The sequence below is a fragment of the Anser cygnoides genome, chromosome 6, assembly GCF_040182565.1.
Source record: "Anser cygnoides isolate HZ-2024a breed goose chromosome 6, Taihu_goose_T2T_genome, whole genome shotgun sequence".
NCBI lineage: Eukaryota > Metazoa > Chordata > Aves > Anseriformes > Anatidae > Anser > Anser cygnoides.
This window is the reverse complement of record NC_089878.1, coordinates 7,860,653-7,885,051: the sequence shown is the minus strand read 5'-3', so window position 1 is coordinate 7,885,051 and position 24,399 is coordinate 7,860,653. Positions and strand designations below refer to the sequence as shown.

The following is a 24,399-nucleotide window of genomic DNA, read 5'->3' as shown; positions in this document are numbered from 1 at the left end:
TTAGCAGCTCGTGGCGAGCTTTAAATATTTATAAAAAAAAAAAAAAAAAAAAGAAAAAGTTTTTCAGTTCTCAGGCAATGTGCTAGCTAGTTTTGGCTTGAAGATGTCTTCCACATTCGGATGCAGTAAATTTAAGGATTCAGGCTAAAGGTAGAATCAAATTGAATTTACTGCCTAGATTTTTCTTTCAGGAAGATCTCGAAACTGATTATACATTTAATAATGCAGAAATGCACGCTGGCTGAAAAATAATTTTCATTCTTTACTTTTGTAGTTCTTCTGTAAAGGTTACAATAACAACTTTAGGAGCAAGTTCAGGCGCTTCAATTTTTTTTACATTTACTTTAACAGCAAATATTGAAAGTATGGTAATGTTATTTGCCTTACATTTTGGGAAGGAACACTGGTGTTTAGTAATAGAAGGGAAAGGTTATATTAGGAAGTTTGTATCTGTTGATACTTGTAATATGTACAAATTTAAAACAACTTTTTATTTCACCTTTTTATTCAATAAAGAAGACACTAGCAGGATTGTAACTAAAATATTTTAATCTTATTTACAAAGTTGTGATTTTGATTTTTTCTCTAACAAATGCAAGTGAGAAAAGAAAATACAAAACAAAGAAAATATGAAAGGGAGAAGAGTTGAAGGATGAGAGGGAAAGAAAAAAAGGAAGCCTTGAGACACTAGTCCAGTCAGAGATATCAGTGTCCTATTGTTAGCAAGGTGATTAACATTGGCCTCCCCTTTGGTCTGGCAAGTCTTGAGATGTGAGAGTGCACTGGCAAAATAACACCTAACTGATATGTATATCATCATAAGTCATTTGCTGTGGTGTAATCTTGTTATGAGACTTTTAAGAAAATGGGTTTTTACTACATTTGTATGCCTGTTGTATTGTCTTTTGGTAGTTATTCTGGAAAACTGTTTCCTTTTTTGCTGCCTGGGTGTTTTGGACTTAAATGACAGTATAATTGTACCAGGTCTGCACAGAAAGCGTGCTCCTGTCCCTTCAGATAGGGAACTGAATTGTGACCTCCAGTGCCAATTAAACCAAATCAGTTTTGAATGCGTGATGTTCTCCAGTAGCACCCTGATGATTAACTTGTGACACTTGCCAATGTACTGGGGCCACAGCTATCTTTCTGTTCTCTGTTTTTGCAGTGTCTGCTGCAATATGACCTTATCCCACAGTTCTCGTCTCTACCTCGTGGCTGTAATTCAAGTGCATTTGTAATAATATCAATTATTTGTTAAAAAAATAATCTGAAAATAATTGTGACTAATGGGAGGCTCTAAGAAAATCTTGGTCCTACTCATTAACAGCTCAGGAGTTGGAAGAGAAGTAAAACATTCTTGCAGAAATGTTTTTGTCGTGTATTTTTCCACCTATGCTTAAATATTCCTGAAAGTTTGGAGATGCTTTCCGGAGCCTCATTGCCATGGTGATCAACTCCATGCATGACACAACAGCATGAGTCAGTGCAAAGGAGAAACCCAGCCATGCTTTCAGCCCCTGCATTTGTTTACATCAACATAGGCTGGGAAGGAAATGTTTTGCCTTCCCTCTTAGCCCTGAATAGCACCTAGTAGCAGGAAGCAGCAGGAAGATGTAAGGGTGGTAGACAAACACTGGAGGAAGAAAATACAGAGGTAAATATAATCTTTGGTTGTTTTTCACGAATTATGGAAATGCAGGGTGCAGCAGCTGTCAGAACAGAGGTGCTAAAGACAGTATGTTGGCTGGAACAGAAGTCTTTCTGCTAGCACCAAGTATGGTGTTGCAGTCTGTTTAGTGACTGAACCTCAAGATCAGAAACTGAAGATAAGGTTTTTATTTCAGACATCTTTTAAATTTCCATGGGGGTCCCTTTGTCTAGAATTTGGTTTCTGCTTGAATTCTCGTCTTGTTTTTTATTTTTTGCCTGTTTGATTCATTATGTCAAAAATCTGCCTGAAAAGACTTTAAAATACATAATAGAGGTGATGGTATTTTTAATGCCGATGGAAAGGCTAGTTAAACTGGGCAAGGTTCCTGTTTGCTCTGGGTCTGTCTTTTCAGCTTCCCTCCCTTCTGAGATGTCAGGTTGTTAAATAAGGATTGTGTTCTCCAGATTGATTCATTTTTATTTTTTTCCTTCACATACTCTTCGAGAAGTATTACAAACAGCAGGAACTAGTGGAGTTGAATGAAGGGACAGTGGAGAACAGATTATGCAGTTCAATTGCCTATAAAACGTAGAGCAGCATGCTTTGATCTCCCTTTACACAAAGGAACAATTTGGAAAAAAGTCTGATAGCTCTGTGGCGTGGGAGGAGGAAAGGGCAGAACAGCATGTGGTCTTGTCCTGTCTTCTTCAACTGAACACTCAGTGGTAACTGGTAGTCCATAAAGACCTCTGCTGAGTTGACTCGTGTCCCCATCAAACGTACAAGTCAAACTCAACCCGTGTCTTCCGGCAGATAATTTCAAGGAAACATGAACAATCTGGTCTTGTATTGTGACTGATTTTACACACCTTGTGGAACACCTGCACCCTTCTGAATTCTTCAGGCAGAGAAAGGGGTTCCTGGCTGCCTTGAGTATTGACATCTACTTCTTGTGGGGCAACACTTGTAAATAAAACAGAAGCTGGTAGTGTTGACAGAAATAATAGAAATGATCCATATAAATTATTTGGATGATTTTTATTTTATTAGGTTTTGTGTTGTAGTGTCTACTGTCAGACCACTGCTGTCTCGTGCTAACTTCTTGCCACAAGGTCCAACAGTCCTGTCTCTTATTTTTCCTTTACTTTTAAAATTATAAAACCACATGACTTGCACTACACTTAGGTTTTTTAATAATTCTTTTTTTTTGAGTACTTTATCCAACATGGGGTTTCACAAAAGGCATGCCGTTCAGCATCACATGAAAAAGCTTTGAGGATGAAAGCACAGCAGCATGCCCCAACTCCTGTAGCAAATGAGAGGTGTTTACACAAAGAATACCTGTAGCTGTTTTCTTCCCCTAGCCCCTTTTTATGCCCTTGTGCAAGCAAGAATCTATAAGCAAACTCCTGGAGCACACTGCTCATAAGGACTTCCAGCTCTGCTTCTAGAACACGGCTCCAGGGCCATTTGGGCATTTGAACTTTTGGATGTTTATTTGGAATATTTTTTTTTTTTATTTTCCCCATTGGCAACTGTACAGTACTGTGTAAAAAACAATGGCAGTGCCCAAAATGTAACGCAAAGAACAAAAAGCTATGAAACTAATGTGAGCTGATGTAAGTTGCCAAGAAAAAGAGATAGGGTTTTAAAAAAACAAAAAGGATTTTTTTTTTTTTTCTGACAAAAAATAAAAGGCAAACACAAGGCAGAGGGCTGTGCAAGACCCCTCTGTACTCTCTCCTGGATGTCTGCTTCATCCTTATGCTTGCAGTAAGATCTCCCCTGGCAGAGTGTGTGAAGAATATTTTTAGTGAAAAGCCAGTTTAAGAACTGAAGCGGTAAGGGAAAGTGGAATTACCATGAATTATTTCTCACTCGCTCCCATCTGATTCCATTTCTCTCTCTGGCAATGCTGCCAGTTGCAGAGCAAGGCAGACAATTTTTATTTGAAGATGTAGATCTTCATTTTATGCTGAAATTTAAGTTAGAAGTAAGAGTTTAGAGGCTTGCAGTGGGTGAAGTTTACCTGTAGGCAGTTGGATAGTAGCCATCCGTGCTGTTTTTCATTGCCATCCATCCCCAGTTCCACCTTATCCTGTAAAACTCATTAGTAGCAGCACGGTTTGCAACACGTAGGAAATACCAGGCAAGTTGTGAGAGAAGAAACTTGCTAGTCTTAAATGATTTGTCCTGAGATATCCACTTCACTCTCCTACTTTACTCCTTTGTATCATGGAGCCTTTGCTAGATGATGAAACCACCGCCTGATAGGAGAGCTGATGTTCCTGGGGGTAAATGTTATGATGCTATTTAAAAATTAAGGATAGAAATGAAATAATATTACTTCAAAATATTTGAAGCCGACTGAGCTCATGATCTTGACTGAAATATTTTCCTCTCACTTCATAAAGCAAGAGTAAGCGTGCCTAGAGATGGGTTCCTATCTGTAAAGGACATGCTGTTTGCTGCTCCTGTTTGTACTAGGCAGTGTAGGACTGATCCAGTGTGTGTTGGATCGTTTTGACCCTACTAATGTTCCCGCCTGTCTTTCATGGTCACATTCAAAGCTGAGGCACTCACAGCCTCTGGAAGTCTAATCTGATTTAAGCTCTTCCCGGAGATTAAACAAACACTTGGTGATTTTGGCTGTTCATAATTTCAAAAATACATTGGCCTTTATAAGTGTCTTGATACGGGCGTTTTAAGAGTTTACTGGGTGCTTTTGCAGTATCTTGTGGTAGGTGCCACTGTAGGGCTTACAAGCTGTTTGAAGGAATATTTGCTATATTTTCATACCCTAGGTAAATCATGCATGTTGATGGGTGGCTTTGATTTGACTGAAAATAAGTGTTCAAGTAGTTATTGACCAACAGAGCTCTCGTGATTCCCTGCCAGGTCTGCCAGTGCTCTGCCACCCATTACTTGGGTCTATGGACCCTTTCCAGATGTCATATACAAAAAGCTGAAAGCAGAAATATAATTTATATTATCAACGATCCATTGCTGACAGCCATCGTGATACAGTTCAGGCAAACAGTGTCTTACTGAGCTGGAAGGTAATCGCCTGGAAAGCTGGATTTCAGCTTCTCCTGTATGTAGGAGTGCTGAGCTTTTAGCATGAAGATGCAATAGAGAAACGTGCAGCACAAGAAGGAATAATTAAGATAATACAAAATAGGAAAGAGGAAGGCATGAAGAACTGAGAGGAGATGTTAAGAACCAGACCACTCTGCTGTATCTATAAAAGGAATAATTTTCAGAGCGACTCAGAGGACTGCAGTTTAATTGAGCCTAACAGAACAGGCTAATAGAGAGTTGTAGGTGGACAGGCAGCTGCCCTGTGAAGGAAGAAATCAGGAACTAACTAACTAAATAAATAAAAAAAATCAGAAAATCAGCAGAAATAAACTACATCCCATCACTGAAGAACTGAGGCAAAAATGACACCTGGTTAGAATGATAAATAGCAAATTAACTCTTTGCTCTTGTTTTTCTTCATAGGTCTTGAACGGGAACAACTCCTTGTTTCTCCAGTTTTTCCTTCACATGATCTGACACATTTTCTGTGTGCAAGTGAGTACTAATTCGTCACATATGTTGGATAGAAAATTGAGAGTACATAATAGGTGAACCAGAAAATGCCACATTTTTTTCAGCCTATTTCATTTCAACATCATTTCAGTGATGTGCAGTCCTTAGGAAAATTTGATCTAAAACTGTTACTATGCTTTGTTAGGAAAAAAAATGAATTTATCAAAGTTATTTAAAGTATGGGTATAATTCACAAATCCCCATATTTAATCAAGTAAGGTCACTTTTCAATATGTGTTTCTAGCTAGTTTGTGCACTGTAGTATGTTATGCAGCTATATTAGGCAGCAGTTAAAACCATCGATATTTATATAGCACAAAGAGAGAAAAGCATCTTTGGAAGCAAGCTGCTTGATGATATGTAATACTAGGAAGGTTCTAGTAAAAATAAGTCAGTCTAGTTTGAGGAGCTTAAATTTGCCACATAGTGTTTACACGCACATAATGCAGTGGCATTGCACTGGAACTGAGGAGCTGTGGAGTAATCCAGTGTTTAGTAAAATTGTAATTAGCACAGAAAACAGTAAGCAACTGTCTTTCCAGTGGGGCCTTCGATTATTGTAATCAAAGGGTGAAGAAACTCCAAACATGGAATCAAAATTCGGAGCCCAGTTTTAATCTCTACAGAAAAACAGCTTTTCTAATCCAGGAGGCTTTTCTAGCTGTTGGTTTTTAACCCCTGTTTGGAGTTGCCCATTCTCTGTCCCGTTTTCTATTCTGAGACCCTGCAGATCTCTAAATAGTAAGTATCCCAGATTCTTTTAGGAGAAATCAGGCTGTTCGGTATTTTTTTTTTTTCCTCAAGGGAGTCCTGTCAGAGCTCAAACACCTCAGCAGTTTGAAAATAGTTCATCCCCAACAGCTCTAGTGGTGTGTGTTGCAGGGTAAGAATGATCTTGGTATCTTGTCATCTGTACATTGCTGGTAGAGCCCAAAAAATTTTCAATTCACAGATAGATTCACAGGTCCATGTAGATATGCATTTCCCATTAATGAAAATTATGGGACTTGAATTGTCTAAAAGCATGAGTATATTTTAAGTAAAAGTGCAAGCTGTACATAACATATATATATATATTTTATTTATATGCTGTGCTGAGACAAACTGAAGGAAATCAAAAAGTTTTCTTCCGCAGCTACTCCTACAGAAATCACTGCAGGCTCATGTCCACAATGCCAGCAGCGAAGAGGTAACAGCCATATGAGGCACTTTTTGCTGCCAGAAAGGTCAAAAAACAGTGTCTTACAGAGTTTGGGAAAATCAATGTGCTTAGGAGGGGTTAGCCACTCTCATAATTTCACTGCTTTCCTTACTGAAGGACTGCATTGCTGTACAGCTGGGACAGACACTACAGGGGCAGGAGATCTGTAGACTTTGCAGTTCTTCATTCAGCTGGGCCTTCTGCTCCAACTGCCAGCTCCATCCTGGAGCAACAACTGCCCTTGCAATAATAGCCAGGATTCACAAGTTTCCCCCAAAGCCTAATCTCTTTAAGATCTACATGGATTTAAAGTCTGGGCTTTTCATTCCACATCTCTAAGGTATTGCCAGAAACCATAATAATAATAGCTGAGGTAAAATAGAAAAAGAAAGGAACAGTAGGAATTCCTTTAAAGGATGCTTTTAATACTGCTTTTACTGCAGATGCTTTCCGTCTCACAGCTAGGTGCAAACAAGACTGCTCTGATAAGACTTGTATAGAGGGAAGTGACTTGTGTGATGAGGGCAGAAATTTTAATTAGAGAAATGCATGCTGCTTTACTCACGGCTTTGCTAAAATTTACCTTTATTATTTTTGTAAATATAAATGCCTTTTAGACAGTCTTTATATTGATTGTACAGTAATTGGGAACAAAGTTTTCCCCATAATGGAAATGCTAAGAAAGAAAAAAAAATATTCTGAAATAGATAAGGTAATGCTGGTAGTTTCAGGTGCATCTTACCATAAACCAGCAAAGTGAGAGAGGAACAGGCTTTTTATGTCCTGCAGAGTAGATCCTGCCAATCTGCATCGGGACAGTTGACGTAAACCCTAGGGTTCTGAGAATTTTGTATGTCCTATTTCGCTTTGTTTAGGTCTCAGGCCTCCAGCTGAAGAGGTCACCAAGCACTTCCTTTGGAAGATTGAATCAGCCACTGCCACATTTCACTGTCAAAAATAACTCTTGCCATTTAGCCTGCATTTCCACTGTCAGGAGCCTTTCTTGATGCTCATTATATATTTGCACTTTCTTAAGTTCCTTGTACATTCTTGAACACTCTTGAAGAACTTTCCATAAATAGGCTTCCATAAATCTTTTTTCTTGGTGGTATTTTTTAAAGTCTCGCCATCAGTAGGTCGTATTTCTAATTAAAGAACATAACTGTTTTTGATCCCTTAAAAAATGTATTTGTTTTTGGAGGGAGACTGTATAGAACATGTGGAGCATAATTGCAATGTGTGTGTGCATACATATAGGATAAGAATCAGCTGTAATAAGAGGGTGTTTGGGGTGGGATACTTCCAGGTGTCAGACTGAATGCAGCAAGTTGTATTAAAGATTTATGAGTAGCTTGTATGTCCAGAATCATTAACTTGTTTCTGACCAGTAATAAATGTGCAGTCTGGGTCATTTGCTACTCCACGAGACCAGGAAATAAATTTGCACCATCTCTTAGAAAGCACGGAGCTCATAACCAGTTTCAGTAGAAAGCAGAGGTAGATGTAATTTTTTAAATGCTTCTTGTCTGGACAAATAATGGCTTGTAATTGGTCACTAACCATGTTGGTTAATAACTAATAATGTTTCATTCCTCTGAAATATTCCAAGCAAATGGCTCAGGCCAGTTAAGGAACTTGGTTTATTCATCTATGTCCCGTCCCTTCATATTGCTGCAAGTCCCTTCATTCTTCTCTTACTACTGGTATTCATCAGTTTCCATTTACATCTGTATTTGCAGATGACCCTGAAATACAAGTGCTATATTTCTTGAAGGTTGCCAGGTGTCCATGGGCTTCACAGTGGATAGAATCAGAACTTGTGCTTGGAGGATGCTGAGGTTTCTATCTCTGTTCCTGCAAAGTGATTACTCACATAATCAGAAACACTTAGTGTATGGTTCTGTAAACTTCAGTGCCAGTTTTTGTTTGGCCTGTTTATTCCACCAACAGCAAAATATAGCCTCAAAGCAGCAACAACCACCTTTTGTAAAAGTGGAGATTTAAACGGGTAAGAGCCAAGCTGCAAGTTAATGTGTGTGGAAATATTAGAAAGTTGCCTAAAATACATCTGGGACGTTCAGCACTTGTATCTTTACATGAGCAAGCAATTGTTGCTCTGGCTGTTTGCATTTGCCTAACCTTCTGTTATCAAATAAAATCATGAACAAAATAAAATTTCTGTCTGAGACAAATATGACTGGAATCCCAAGAAAGACTCCAAAGGTCAGATCAGCTGTTTTGAAATATTGTTTCCTGTTATCTACAAAACCTTAGTGACATTAAACAGTACAAAGTGGAGTTTGCTGGAAGGTACTCGGGTGTTGTATATTTAAAGAACAAGCTGTAACCCAGAAATAATAATAAAACAGTGGTGCAAGACTTCTAACTCTGACCCGTATTTGCGGGGTAAGAATGTTGTGAAAACTCTTTTCTTTTCCAGCAGGTGAACTCCAGCCTTCAGGTGTTCCTGGCACTTTTCTGGTTTGGACAGGCACTGGCTCTCAGAGTCCAGGGACTGTTGATAAAACAGAATTCCACGCTTATTTATCTTTGAAAAACAAACAAATAGAAAAACTGATTGCTGTATGCCTAAATGGATAAATATTTGCATTTTGTAATTGTGTACACAGATTAGGAAAACTGAATCATAACAAGGCACATTTCTTCCTTTGAAATGGAGTAGAATTTTAATTAGTCTTATTTCTCTTATTTAGGGAGTATGGCAGCATGGGAGAGTTGCTGTTCTTCTTTTTTTTTTTAAAAAAAAAAAAAAAAAAACAACAACACTTAAAGTGAGTTTTACCAGGAGGCTTCTTAAGTAATATTAAAATCTTGTCCTGGGCATCTACTTAATTTTAATTAGAAAGTAATTTAATCCTAAATAAAGTAGAGAAAAAGGCAAGTTTATATAAAAACATCAATTTGAAAAGAGATTTTTAGAGCTTTCTATATGGAAAAGAGAAAGATGGTGATTTTCATATTTACCAAATACTGCAAGCTCGCTGCACACACAATTTACATAAATCTGTCTACTTAACTAAATGTGAAGGTTGTACTATAACACGTATGATTATTAGGATGAAAAACAGGTAAGACAAAATCTTTGGTGATGAGCAAAGCTGTGCAGATGTTAAGCAACAAATTTCTTTGGGACAAAAAAGAATAGTTCTGGAAATCAGTGGAAGTTGGGCATCATGCCTTTGAAAATGTCCTTCCTGGAGTTAATGGGAAAATATGTGAGAGATGGGTTGAATGTGTAGGTAAAAACAGGCGTGTACCATGTACAGATACAGCTCTCATACACCAGTAAGGCAGGATGACAGATGAACAGGGGAAGAGCAAATCCAAACAGCAAGCAGAGCTTGTGTGTGGGGGGTGTGCCTCTGCCCATTAGAATTAGGGCTGAATCGAGGGAGGTGTCTGTAAGCGACTGCTTCCATCTTAGCACAATAAGATTATGTTTAGTTTCTCAGGGGAGACTTTCTCTGATTAAATTTTACTCCTGAACTACCCTGGATTCAGCACATGATGGAGTCACCTTGAATCCAATGATCATTTAAATGAGAAAAATCATATTCAACAGTAAAATAATCATTTTTACTCCGTGTAACTCATTTATAACATGCCTCTCTGTTAACACACTGCTGCCAGAAACAGTTCCCAACTGTTGAAAAAGAAATAGGAATTCAGGTGTAAATGACATTTTACTGCTCTTAACTGTACAAAAGTTATATTTTAAGCATATTTGTTTAGGGGACTTTTCAAAACGCAGAGCAAATCTGAGACATGATTTTAATGTCAGCATACCGAGATATCGAATCATTTGATTGCCGCTGTTGGATACACCTATGCTGGTTTTTAGTGGCGTCATCATTCAGTAATGGATAACTACCTCTGGTGAGTGGGTTAGGATAGCAAAACCCAGACATTTTCCACATATTTATAGGATTTCTTATAGCTAGATAACAATCTGCTGTGTCAGGTGCTGAAGACCACCAAGCTACAGAACTGGCTGTGTCTGCTGAGGTCAAATTCTGCCCCTTGTTATCTTCTAAAGAAACTCTGGAAATGGCCTGAAGCTTAAACTAGAAGAGTTCCATTAAATTGGAAAAGCAAACCTGAGTCTCCTGGTGTTGATCGCAGGCTTGCAGAATGACACATTGGGCTGTCACTGTGCCAGGGTTAGGATCACACTCCGGTAGATTAAATTCCTTGTTTTTACTCGCTTTTTTTTGTGTATCTCTCTCAGCCTAATTGAGTTATGTCCTAAGCCTAGACCTCTAGTTTACCTGTAACAACAAGAACAAAAAACCCTTGGAAGTCCGAAGTCTTATCAAGTTTTTATCAGTGGTGCAAGCAGCTTGAAACACAATTAACCTGTTACCAGTATCAGGTTTTATTTATCCTGGAGCTCAAAGCATTGATGTTATTGATCTGCTTTAGGGCTAATCGCTCCACTGTGTAATCTCGGAAGTTGTTACATTACTTCTTATCGTGGCACTGATGGTTTTTGAGCAGTAGATGAGGACCAGTGTAGTCCAAATGCTAACAATTCCTGTGGTAAGGTTGTGTGCACCAGGGAGAGGAGGACGCTTTGTCACTAAATTTACCTCTTTCTGGCCATATACCCATTTCCACTCCTTCTATTACTTTAAAAGAGGGAGAGTAAGAAAGCTTGTCCTAATGGTATTTCAAAATCACTAAATGTTTTTCTTTACAACTATGAGGTAAAGTACAAGTGAAACGCACTAAGACTAGAGGAAAGATGTTGAATCAGGTTTTCATCCAAAGTATAATGTCTTGTGGTATTTTTTTACGCATTATATTTGAGTCTTCAATAGGTAGAACACCTGCTGAAATACTTTTGAATCTTGAAATCAGTAGATGTGTTGATTTTTGGATGTTAATAAGATCCCTGCAAAAGAAAGAATGAGAAGCAGCTAATCATGGAGGGGGATTCCTGAAAAGGAATATTGAAAAACTCCTTGCCAGTGCTCCTTACTCCCATTAACACTCAACATTCATTCAACAAAGGTTGACGTTTTGTAATTAAACTTTTTTTCTTATGTGATGTTAGTAATCAAATACTGTCTTTCATCTCCCACTGAGGATGTGTATCTAAGGTCATTGATATAGAAGAACAGGTCATAAATGTAGACTACAGCACTAAAGGAAATAGATTTATACGAAAAACTCAAAATGTTCAGTAGTCAAATGTAAAAACCAAGGTAGGTCATTGAGTTTTCAGTGAGGAACTGTGAATCGAGGTGGCCTCATCTGAAACAGAGCCCAAACAAAGGCTGAGCTTTCACTACTTGTATCAGCAGGCATTTAGAGAGCCAGCTGTGCTTCTGAGAGTAATGGTGATGTTATGGATCTGTCTGGGGCACTATTAAAGAGATGCATGATTATTATCAGGGGGCAATAGCTGCTATCACACAAAGGTTTTTCATTGTTGACGTTCCATTATTTTAAGAGATGGAAAAGTAGCCATTGAGACGTATTCTTACCTAACCAGCAACAAAATAGTTTTCACACACAAAATAGTATAACAGGATTGCTGCATTTTTTTTTTGCAGGTGACTCAGTGGCCAAATTAAAAAAAAAAAAAAAGAAAATCTAATTTTTGCCTGCAATAAAATTCATAATTGTAGCTGAAACTAGTCCAACACAAAAATAACTGCTACTGTTTTATTTGAAATATCTGATTTTTAGCCAAGGATTTTTATTTAGCTTATATTAATGACCCTAGACCTGCTGGTGTTAACTGAAACATGCTGGGCATATGATACTGATTGTCTGTCAGTCCCTTCCATATAGGTCTGTACTGTATCATAGGATCGATAGGTTTTTATCTTCCTGGTTACATTTGGTGTTGAACAGTTTAATGACAGCAAGGGTTTCTTTGTTTCACTAAATACTAACACAATTTATAACCTTAGAACCCGAACATTTAGAAGCAAGATTCTATTGTCCTATAGAACAGAAAATGTATGAAAATGTGTGGCCATTGAATTTAAGGAAGGTTTTAAAGCAAATTAGTGTTGAACTAGTGTGAAATTATTTCATGAGAAAAGTGAGCCAACAGGAGATGCAGAATATTAACTATCTGTTCGGTTTTGGTTTTCCCATAAAAGGTTAATAATTTTTAATACAGTTAAACAAGAGGGGACAGAAACAGAATACAGTATAGGTCAGAGAGCTGGGACATCATCTAGATGCTTTCAGCTAAATAGGATCTGATGAATTTTACTCTCAGTCATTCAGAACTAGCTAAAGCATTGCCTGCACTTAAAATTGGGTGAAATCCCAGAGAGCTAGACAAGGCCCAAAATGCCTTATTTCCAAAGACAGATGGAGTACAGAAAGTCTCAGGAAATATTAGGCACCATAATTACAAAATGCAAAGAAAATACTGTTAAATGCTGCGTATGCAAATATGCAGAAAAAGAATTAAGTACAGATACGGTGGACTGTTCAGAACAAATCATAATTCTTTTTTGACTCCCATAATATGCTCGAATGAAAAGGATGGGAGGTCAGATAAAGTAGCAGATGTAATATTTTGGCAGAGCTTTGGATGTAGCCCTCTCTCTGGCTACTGGTAACTAAATTTTCATGTGAACTGAAGGTGGTAGGACATCTGCAAAACCAGAGGTGGTATGTCCTACAGCAAACATTCTGCCTTAAATGTTTTCCTTATATTGCTTTGCTTTTATGGTGTGAAGATTCTTTTAACAAATTAGGATAGGCAAATAGCTGACAAACCTGACAAATGAAGCACATTGCTTCATTGCTTTTTTTTTTTTTTTTTTTTTTTTTTTGAGAAGCTTCCATACTCCTGGAATTCATTTGCAAGACTGTCATTTGCAATCTGGAATTTTCCTTTTTTTCTGCAGTGATAGAGGATTAAAGACCAATTAGGTTTCAGTCTGAGCACTAATCCAAGCTTTGGACAGCTTTCCATTTTTCAGGCTTATCTTCAAATGTAAGCACAGTTCCTTGTTCCAGCTTTTCATTTTAGTGTGTCTCCACAAAACAGATAAGATTGCCATACTTCATATTTTTTTAAAATACAAGTTAAATATCTATTTTTATGACACATGGACCTATAATATTCTCTCAAGCTGAACCTTTAGTGTTTAAAGACAACTGTTTAAGAGATTTGAGTAGCAAAAAATTATTAAAAGCTGATTTTCAGCATACGGGATTTACACTGCTTGTCTAAAGACCTAATTCTCATTGATGTAATTATCTGGTGGTAAACAATTTTGACCTTGTATTATATAACATTTTTTGGGAAGCAGAATGGCAATGAGTAAGACAAGATGACACTCACCATTAATTGCTTTGAGTCCTAACTTGTAGGCTGCTATGGAGTGGGTGGGGAGGTGTGCACTGAATCCTTGAGCAATGGAGCACTGCACCAATTACCTGAACTAAGTAGAGACCTTCAAAGAAATCTTTGGTATTTAAACCACTTTTAGTTAGTTATGAGACAGAAATATCGTCCATACGTGGACAAGGGCTAAGCTGCTTTGAAATGGTTTCAAGCATGCTTGGAAAAAAGTATGAGGCCCCTGGAGTTCATCTCTTGCCTTCCACCCTGAATGTAGTGTTTGCAATGTCCCTCAGCAGCAAAGCTGAATTTCAGCAGGAATAGGATTGTTTACCATTCGGAATCTTCCTCTGCCCCCAGTTGCCTATGGTGTTCATGATTTTTCTACTTTAATGTAGTATTATTTTCTCAGAGCTCAGTGAAATGGTTGATCTGCAGGTATATCCCAAGAAAACCTATGGGAATACTTGTTGGGTTAGCAAAAAGTGCTCTGAGACTTGCTATCCATTTTGGATAATGGTTATCATTATAACGACACCCCATAATTGTATTGTTTTGATTCCACTGGGCCTTGGAGTGGTGCAAAGGGAAGGGGGCAAATTTGGGAACTGGGAATGAGTCTCATTACTTACATGTTTTTCTGCTTGCAGCAGAAGCAGTTTGCCAGGAAATTCTTATTGTCTTGTAAATCACAGCCTGACTTATGAATTTTAACATTCAGCTGCTGTGGTCCCAGGAGAAAATCCCATTACTTGTCTTGCAGGCTGTAGGCTGGGCACATCTCTTGTATTGGTGGTACGCTTCAGTGAGAGTCTCTGAACATCCTAGCAGCAGGAGAACTTTGGTCTTCTAAAATGTGCCTACAGGATTAGTCTACCAGGGTGTGTTTCCCTCCCATGGGACTGATAGGGGCACCACACCGTATCTGTGCAACTAGAAACAGGGGTTAGAGGCAGCTGTGACACTCACCTACCCACCACATACACTACTTTTAGACTAACCTTTCTGACAGTCCTTTTTTTCCTCCTTAAAATAGATTTCTATATTCTCAGAACTCTATGTACAAAATAGCTAAATAAAGTTCCCATAAGTAGTAAGAATATAACTTCTAAAGGCTGTACCAGGCCATGTGCAAAATCTTCTAGCTGTTTATGCTGTCACCAGCAGTGCTTGCCTGCAGATTCCTGGGGAAGGACATAAACACATCTGGCCACTTCCCAGGCACACCCTTCCAGTCTTCAGTGGTTAGGACTGAGAGTGAGACAAAATGTTATTTATGAATATTTTTGTGCTGTTCATTAACAATTCTGGTAATTAGGCTATAATGTCAGAAACTAGATATGCATCAAGAAATCCTATTCCGCTCTAAAAATGCAAATCATCCTCTTAGTAACGCTTTCATTCAGTAACACTAATACCAAATTGATAATATTGTGCAGTAATTGTCAAGGTTCTTCTCTCCTGTGTGAGGAAAGTTGGAAATGACATGATTATAATAATTAGTACTGCCATTTTACAAAGGAGAAAGCTGAAAGATAAAAAAGTGAATTCCCTGAACCTGCATGATACGGCGGTTTCCAAGAAGCATTAAAATCAATAACCATTGGCCTTGTAATCAGTCTATCGCAGCATCCCATAAACTGGTATTTGCATAGATTTGAATGTGAGTACAGGAGGATTTGCATCCAGCAGTTACTGGCAAGATGGATATAAAAAATCTCAGGCTTATTATGTCTGACAACAGGAGAAATTCATGAGACCAGGAAAAGTCCACAAGAAATTGCACATTTTATAGTGATGTTGCATCATTTAGGGCTGTAAAAGTACATTGGGTAATATTGAAATTAAGACATAGTTTCCAAAAGTGTTTTGGAACGTGGTTACCATCGTGCTATGGTTTAGAGTCAGAGGTGGGAAAGGTAATTCTCAACAGCAGCTTTGAGAAACTACTCTACCTGGGCTGCGTCTTTCTTGAATTTAAGAGGGTAGCTAAAATTAAGAGCCTTCAGAGTAGTTTAAGACAAAACCTGACTCTGAACCTTCTCCTAAAGGAACTCTCTACTTTCTGTTATTTGGAGGGGGAACGTAGACTGGGAGAGCTAAGCTAAAGTCAGTGTTTCTGAACACTTCTGTATGTGCAGAAGTTATTGCATGTCACAAAGTATCTGCATTATAGTAAATTAAATTCAACCTTCCAAATTTCTGCTGTCACACAGCTATAGAAGGCCTGATTTTCTGTGACCTCAGCAGTAAGTGACTGCAGCAGGCAAAACAGCTGACTGCACAATTCTGCTCTTGGCATAAAGCTGGCAGAACAGCTTTATACTTTGTGGCGGGCCCCAGTGCTCTGTCATTTTAGGAGTAGAAAAGAGCTGGGCGTTGGGATTGACAGAAGTCAGAAGGAGGACTGAAGCAGATGTTTTCAGAGGTGAGGACAGGGTGGCAGATGCAAGACCTGAATTTGTACTGGCGGAAAGCCACGGCACAAGATGCTCCATCTATTGGTGGTTGCACGTGGCCCAAGCAGCAGTGAACTCCATTTTCTATGTAGTTCACCTCTAGGGCAGGAAATCCCCCTCATCGTAGTGGATGAGAGCAATTAAAAGGGACAAGACAGGATGGTGGGAGAGAAACTACAAAGAAAGCAAAAATTATCAGAGGTGGTTGATGAATCACTGACTGAACGCTGATTTATCTTTAGTGAAATGTTCTCTCTCTCTCTATATATATATGCATAAGCAAAAGTATATGTTTCCCCCATTCCCTTGTTGAGGAATGAAATATGCTGAAGAGATGAGAGAGTTATACTTGGGGTGTCCAATGGGATTTTGGATCATTGTCCATCAGCAGCAGCAGCATGCAGCAGGAAGCTGATAGGAATGGGGTTCATGCTTGCAGGAGATGAGCTTTCCTAGACAGCAATGCACTTCTCAGTAGTTTGTCAAAAACTCAAACCTGTATGTTTTTCTACAGGAGGGTCTGCTACAGGGGAATACATCTCTGTTTTTGTGCTCCAGCAAAGACTTCGTGAAGTCTTCTATGTTAGGCAAAAAAAAATTCTAAAAGTAGACTCTCTTCTTGAATGCTGTTCAGCTTCCTTCCTTCCAGACTGCTTTTGACAGAACTAAAATAAGTCACATTTAGAGCCTATCCAGATTGCATTTTTCTTGTTTTTGCTGAAAGCCCAGACACCTACTGTCCATTGGTAGAGAGAGAGCAGAACTGAAGTCTGTTTATGGGAAACAGAAATGTATGCCATATTTTACAAAATGCTGTGGATGTCCTAATATTTAGCACTCTGAGAGCTTGGCTGGCTGGCTGTGATACCTCACAGAAATGTGCATCTCCTCTGCTTGAAAAATAAAGGCTGCCTCCCTAGAATGAAAGGAAGTTTTATGATAGGAACATAAAATGCTTCTATATATCCTAATATTTCTCAAAGACACAAGAAGCAGTGTAAGAAACTTCATAATAACAAAAATCTTGCTGTCCTTTTTAGTAGCAGAAAACTTTCAAGATGATTGTATAAAAATTTTCAATACCTTTTAATTGACCTGAACAACCGTGCAGCACAGGGAGATGTCAATAGGTGGTCTTTTTTAATCAATAGTCACTGTAAGTAAGAAGAGATGGGCCTCAAGGATGGCTTTATGTTGCTTAGAGAAGGTCTGGAAATGAAATATTCTTTGTTGCTATAGTGTTAAAGGAAGTTTACATGAGTGTGGAGGAAAAACAACAATCGCAAAGGAGCAAGTGAGATACTCAGGCATTTGTAAAATAAAAGCATCTGTAAAAAGAGCTGCTAGGTGATGAGCTAAAAGACAAAAGTGTTTCAGAAATGTGGATTAAAGACTGAATTAATCAAATTTCTGATTATGACCGTGGACACAGCTCTGCAGCTTCTGATCTAAACCTGCTAGCTTCACCTCTGCCCTGTGATAAATGCAATGCATTCCTTTGAGATCCACTGAATGATAAAGCTTCTGGATGGTAATTAGCAGCAAATCCTGAAATAAATTCTAATCTAACATGTTACAATTGTTCACCATAATTGATTACATTATTGGGAGTGTAAACATAATTTCCTCTGCTTTATAGCAGGAAACTTAATCATTGGGAAAAATAGTCTAGCAGTACTTGGATGCTGGTGCACTTTAGTCCATTGCTGTGAGCGTGGTGATGATCCAGCTGTCCTCTACTTTTTCTGTTGTATTCCAACAGTGACATAAACGCTCTTGTAGTTGGACATTTCTCTCAGCTTAATTTCTGCAGTCTTTTGGCTTTTTCCTTTCTTATCTACGGTAATGTGGCAACTTCTTGGAAAAATCTTGATTAAAGTGAAGAAAGGATGTAAGATCCAGCAACTTTTAGTCCTTTTCAGTATTTCTTTGATTTTGAGGTTTTCCTCTCATTTAGAGCATTAGTCCTGAGAGACTTTGGTGTCTGAAAGGAGACTGGCTTGGATGTAACTGTGTAAGTCAAAAGAATTTTATTTCATGACTCAGTTTGTTTGTCCTTGTTCCGTAGCTGCTTTACTATTCTACCGTAAAGTTCACAGGGATCTGGAGTTGCTCCTTCCTGCATCTTCACATTCTCCCTGAGGGCTCTGACAAAGACTGAAACCAGGTGGGATTTGGAAATGTAGGTGACTTCATAAAAGAGCTCAGTTCAGTCATCAGTCTCACAACATGCCCCCTCTTTGAGGGATCCCCATCTTGTTGAGTCATAAGTACTTCATGGTCATCTTGTGGTTTTGGGGTGGGGGACCTGACTTCTGCTTCAGTTCTAAGGGTTACAACCTACATCTCGCAAGAGATTAGATAGTATGAACATCCAGGACCTCAACTACTTTGTGATTCAAATATTTTTGCTAGCTTCTATTGAAAATTTTTGAAGATGTTTTTTCTAAAATTGGACTTTCACTGCACCACTGCCATTATTCAGTCACTCCAGACTTTCAAGTATTAGCAAATAATTAAAGTTGGAGAGCTATAAATAAAGGGTAAACTCAACAGCTCTATGCATATGTACCTTATTCAATACAGTAATTGATACACCTATAGCACATTAGCTCAGTTCCATAGGTGTGAGGGGAGGGGAAATTCTGACTTTTTTTTACGTTCTTACACAGTAAATTCATATCTGTTTTCATTAAGAAAAGCAACAAATACTGAGCATCTGCTTTTACTGTACTCTATCTGTTTACAGAAAATCTCAGGTATCATATATAAAAAATTGAATAAAATAAGCATGAATGTGACTGAATAATAGGTTATTAAATTTGCAGGAAGACAATAGGTATTTAAATTGAGGAGACGTAAAAAATCTGCATATAAAAATGTTTAGTGTGAAGAGTACACCATCTAACAAGATGAGACAAGCAAGAGCTCATCAGCAGAGGGTGGCTGTAATTGGAGTGGCACAGTAAGAAAGGCAAAGAAAACAGACTTTTGAACCTATGTTTTTGGAGTTTTTTAGGGAATGAAATCTGTCAAGAAACCTAGGAGAAATCTCATTCCACTATTTACTGCTGTATCATCAAGGTAACAGAACAAAATGTGTTAAAAGACATTCTGTAAAAAAGAAATAGTCTGGGATAGTTGGAAATGCTCCCTCTGAGTTAAATCAAGCCTTAGAGCAGAATAATAGTCTCTAACATGTTATCTTCATTAGCGACTATTCTGTATCCTATTTAACAAGTATTTCTGTGAGTGGCAGAACGTACGATGCTTGATTTTCTCCAGTGCCATCTGTTGTGTGGAATCTCTAATCATGGCTGAATCTGCTCTGCAAACACTTCTTTCAGTGGGAGAATTAATCTGGGTCTCTCTTCTTGGTCATGCCGTGCCACCTTCTCTAACAAACCTGGGAGTTGAACACCTTTGAAACTTCTATGTGAAATGGGGTTGACCTTGCCCTAAGTGTGGATGGGAAGGTTGTGGAGAAGGATGGATAATGGGAATTTATAAGCTATGTTTCCCAAGAAAGGAGGTGATCCGTAGCTGGGATTAGTAACTTCTGTAAAAGGTTCACACTTCGGTCTTTCTACACAATCAATTGATAACGCTAAATGACTGAGCCACATTCAGGAGGCCCAATTAGATCGTAACAAGCTGACCACATCTCTGTGCACATTGCAGCACTCACTGCCATTAGTAACAACCGCTTACACTCGTAGTAAATGTGATGCTAGGTAACCATCTGTCTTTCCACAGACCAACTTTCAGCCTTTACCCAGGAAGTTCCCCTGCTGAGAGCCTGATTCAGTTGTCACATACAGCAATGTAATTCCATCAGCTCAACTGCAGTGGAGTTAATCCTAATATACATGAGCATCAGCAAGAGAAGAAAGCCTTCTCTGCCTCATCTGAAAAATGTAATTACTCTGCACGTATAGAGATTGACCAGATCCTCCTGGAATCGAGGAAAAGCCTCCCACTGATTTCCCTAGTCTTTGGGTCCTTCTTATAGGCTTCTATTTCATTTTGAGGTACAAATATAAGTTCTTAACAGTGGTGATCAAGCAAAGCTAGTCCAGTTCAGAAGATGAATTAATCAGTGAAGAGAAATGAAAGCTTATATGAGAGGTACTGTAGTCTAAAGGCTATAGCACTGTTTTCTTAACAGCAGTAGTTATTTTGGTGGACTGTACTTTCATCACTGAATAACAAACCCTATTTAACTCTCTGCTCAAAGTTGGCTGTCACAAAAATACTGGTAATGCTTTGAGCAGGTAGCAAAACATTGTCATTAAGGTCAAGGATCACAGCCTTCTCTTTGGTAGGGAAATCTCCATCATGTGAATATGTCTCTATTATGATAAAATAAGGAAGTAAACTACAAGGAGGTCATTGTCTACAAGAAGCAATTTTCCAGCTCTTATTGCTTCTGATACTCTACAGTGTAATTCACAAACAAAAGCATAAATCAACAGCAACCTTTTCCAGCAGGTTAGTGGAGAATCAGGAGAGATGAAGCCACATAACACAGGATATTAAATTGCCATGACCAATTTCCTGTAATCGTTCTTAAAAGAAAGCAGAACACTTCTTCCTTACAATTACAAAGATATTTTGTAAAACCCTGCATATTTTAGAGATGTTTCAGAGCACCCAATATAATAAGTCTGTCTGCTGTAAAAATAGGAACAAGCAAACAAACAAATGCAAGCATTCATATATATTCCCCCGCCACGCTAGTGAATTTTCCTATCACATGCATGGCTGCTCGCTGTTCTGGCACTTACTTTATCACAACATTTACAAAGGCTTCTAGGCCACAAACAAGTAGTTTCAAGAAAAGTATGTGGAGGCTGCCATGTCTCATAAATACAATCCATTTTCTTTCATTTCTTGATAGTGTATGCTCAGCTATAATAATTCTGCAGGCTCAGCGATTGGGAGTGTTTATGAATTGTATGGGTTTGTTTCCCAGCATCTCTCAAAGAGGAAAAATAGTCCAATAAATATCTCAATGTTTCTTCAGCGTGCCATGCTGCTCTGTCCTCACAGACCTGTATGGTTGAGGTTAATCCTTAGCTTAATGCTAAATGTAATGGTAGAATTGTGACCCTCAGATTTTGTTTTTAAATTGAGAAAACTGTTAGCTTGATTTCAGTAGGATTTTTATTTTTTTAAATGTCCCAGAATCACACCACGATGTAGCTGCTTACATAGGTTCATTCACTACTATTGCCTCCCTTGACTTTGTCACAATATGTGGACCACGTGTGCTTTTGTAATACCTTCAGTGGCTGATGAACTAAAAGCTAGAGTGAAGGAAAACATGGTGAGCCTTGAAGCTTTAAAACTGTAGTAACAGAGGGAAAAGATATATTTATGCTTAGAACAGGAGCCTGAGATTAAGGATTTGTAGTTGCTAGTCAATAGTGCCATTGACTTTCTATGTGAAAGTGATAACTTTTGGGGTTTTATTTGTTGAATTATTTTGGTAAGGGTGAGTTATTTTGGTAAGACACTTTCATCATGAGATAGAGATGTGAAGTACTGTGGTGCTAGCATAGCAATTCTGTGACTGAAGATGAAACTCACTTGTTATCCTCAACTTGATGTTTTGGGGATATATGTTTTTAATATCTCCTTCCTCCATCACTTCCCTCCATACCTAACTTTCTTAGAAACAGTCTAATATCCCCTCCCCATATGCAACATCTTATAAAAGGTACGTCAGAGAAGTCCAGATTTCCAAATGGCCTTGCTATTTCCTTTTTCAGTGATATAGTACCTTCAATTCATTATGTTTAGAAAATATATATATATTTTTCCATAAACTAGGCCTATAGTTTGCTTCTTTTAAGTAATGCTGAGAACAACTATTGACATTAAGATTTTCTTTGGTATCTCCTTAAAATGTAGTAGATTCCTCAATGTCTGTCAGCTGGCAATGTGTTGCTGTTAATGCAAGAGATGAGGTTTGTGCTGTTTTGGTGGAGCTTCCCAGACCATTAAGGAATATATACTTTTCAGGGGGTGCACGTGCACATATGGATGTAATTTTTTTAAATAAACAAACCTTGCTGTAAAAATGTCAGAAATAAATTGCAATTTTAGAAGCTCTCAGTGAGGGAGAAATTAAATGAAAAATAGAATATAGAATTTAAATAAGCTATGTTGCAGGATCATAAATAAAAATCCGCTCCCATATTTTGAAATTAAACTGTGCATACTCTCCCATTCTGTTTACAGAACTCAAACTGTGAACAGGGACATTCATAATGAATTTTGCCCTTTAGCTGGTAAAATAAGCTATTTGTAATTGAATATATAATTTTGTTAATTTGCTCAATGCTAGCATTGGAGATAGCATGTTTCTCACTTTTTGAAAGGAGCTAATGTGAAAAGCTGAAGTTTACAGAGGGGAAAAAAATGGTCTGAAGTGGAAGTGTTTCAGTATGCTGTTTGTACGTAACTTCCAGCTCCCCAGAGTGGGGATGCCCTGCAGTGATTGTGCTTCTGCTAGTGATAGCCCAAAGGCTGCAAAGGGCTGAAGTGCACCCAAGGAAGGCACGCTGATGTTATAAGAGTTGTTAATGAATATTTTATGTTCCAGAAAGGAAAGCAACAAAATAATTGGGAACAACCTGTTAGTTAGCACGTACTAATTACGTGTCTTCCTACTGCAAACATGCCTTTTGACACAGGTGACAGGAAAATGAAAAGGGCAGGGGATCCATGTTCTTTGTTCCGTGCCGGTGCTTCTCTCCTTCTATGTAGTCTCTTAATGTTTTACTCTTCCCAAATAGCACTAGCGTTTTCTCCATCTGCTTGAATCATAACTCAAATTACAATTAAATTCAAAATTAAGTGTCATGCACACAAAGTGAAGTAGCTAAGCAGGAGCAGCTTTACCACTCTGTATCCTCACAGCACTTGCAATTATAAATAGTTGTAGTCAAAGAAATAAGCAAACCAAAAGGAAAGAAATGTTTCTTTTGCATTCCAGAATCTTGCTTTCTCCCCCAAACCAAAATTTGCTCTATTTGGTGGGTGAAATGTTGAGAAGAACCTTCTTCATTCCCTGTAACAGACTGAGTTGGGTGTAATTTAAAAAGCTCACCTTTTTTCAACCTTTGATTCCCTTAAAGAACCATTTCAAAAAAGAGGTGATTTTTTATTCTTTTTCAGAGGATATTAATTTCTTTTCCTCTGCTAGGAAAACAGTGCAGAATATTTCACTTGTGAAATTAAAGTTGATGAAATAACTAATATCAGCAATATTCTGTGAGCAATTTTGTTGTTTGATTAGGACATGAAAATTGAAAAAAAGCCCACAACTCACACAGATCTATTTCTTTGGTATTTGCAATGTGGTTTTGTAAGATAGAAGTTCTAAAAGAAACTTCTAGAAAATATAGAAGCATTTTTCTTTTAATCTAAAGGAGACTTAAACTCAGATAGCTGTGTAATCTCTGGATAAAGCCTTTCTAAATATTAGATGATGAAACAAATTCAGCAAAAATTAATGGGCAAACAAAACTCTAAATGAAAGAATGTGATCCCTATCAGCTTTTTCTTCTTATCAACATATCAATTTAAAATGTAATTCTAGTAATAATCTTTAGTTTAGATACATTTAAACCTATCGCTTTCATCTCTGTGCATTTGTAATATGTTTTGTTACAACATTCAGACCTACTTGAAACTACCATTTACCTCTTGCTAGATGATACTGTTTTACTGCTTTATAAAATAGTGAAAAACTTGTATTGTAGTTTTAAAATGCCACTGGTTGCCTTTGAAAACTTAATGCCTTTTGTTGTGGGTCAAAGCAAGGTGCACCTTACTGATACAGAAGTTATATTTCTTAAGTAGTTTTGATATTGTATTTCCTTGTGTATAAACAGAAGGACATTGCCAGCAGGACCCCTCTTTTTAGACAAGAATCTCCTCTTATAAATTATCCCAAGCCTGCATAGTAATGAGGCCATTTATATGGAAATAGATGCGCTACTCTTCTTTTGCTGGCTCTCGAGCAATTCATGAACTGCATTTCACATTATGAGAAGTGCTTCATGAATCAGATGAAAAGCCAAATTGAGACACTGGTAATTTCCAACTTCCATTGATAAATACTGCTCCAAACACGAATTCAGTG

The 24,399-nt window shown here is 38.0% G+C and overlaps 1 long non-coding RNA gene across 1 annotated transcript in view; it reads left to right on the top strand.

Moving 5' to 3' along the window:
• The window catches only part of LOC106034589 (uncharacterized), a 105,211-nt gene that overhangs the window by 58,521 nt on the left and 22,291 nt on the right, over window positions 1-24,399 (top strand). Inside the window, exon 2 of the long non-coding RNA XR_001206210.3 lies at window positions 5,156-5,227. This is a non-coding gene — a long non-coding RNA (uncharacterized lncRNA). The remainder of the gene's footprint in view (window positions 1-5,155; window positions 5,228-24,399) is intronic.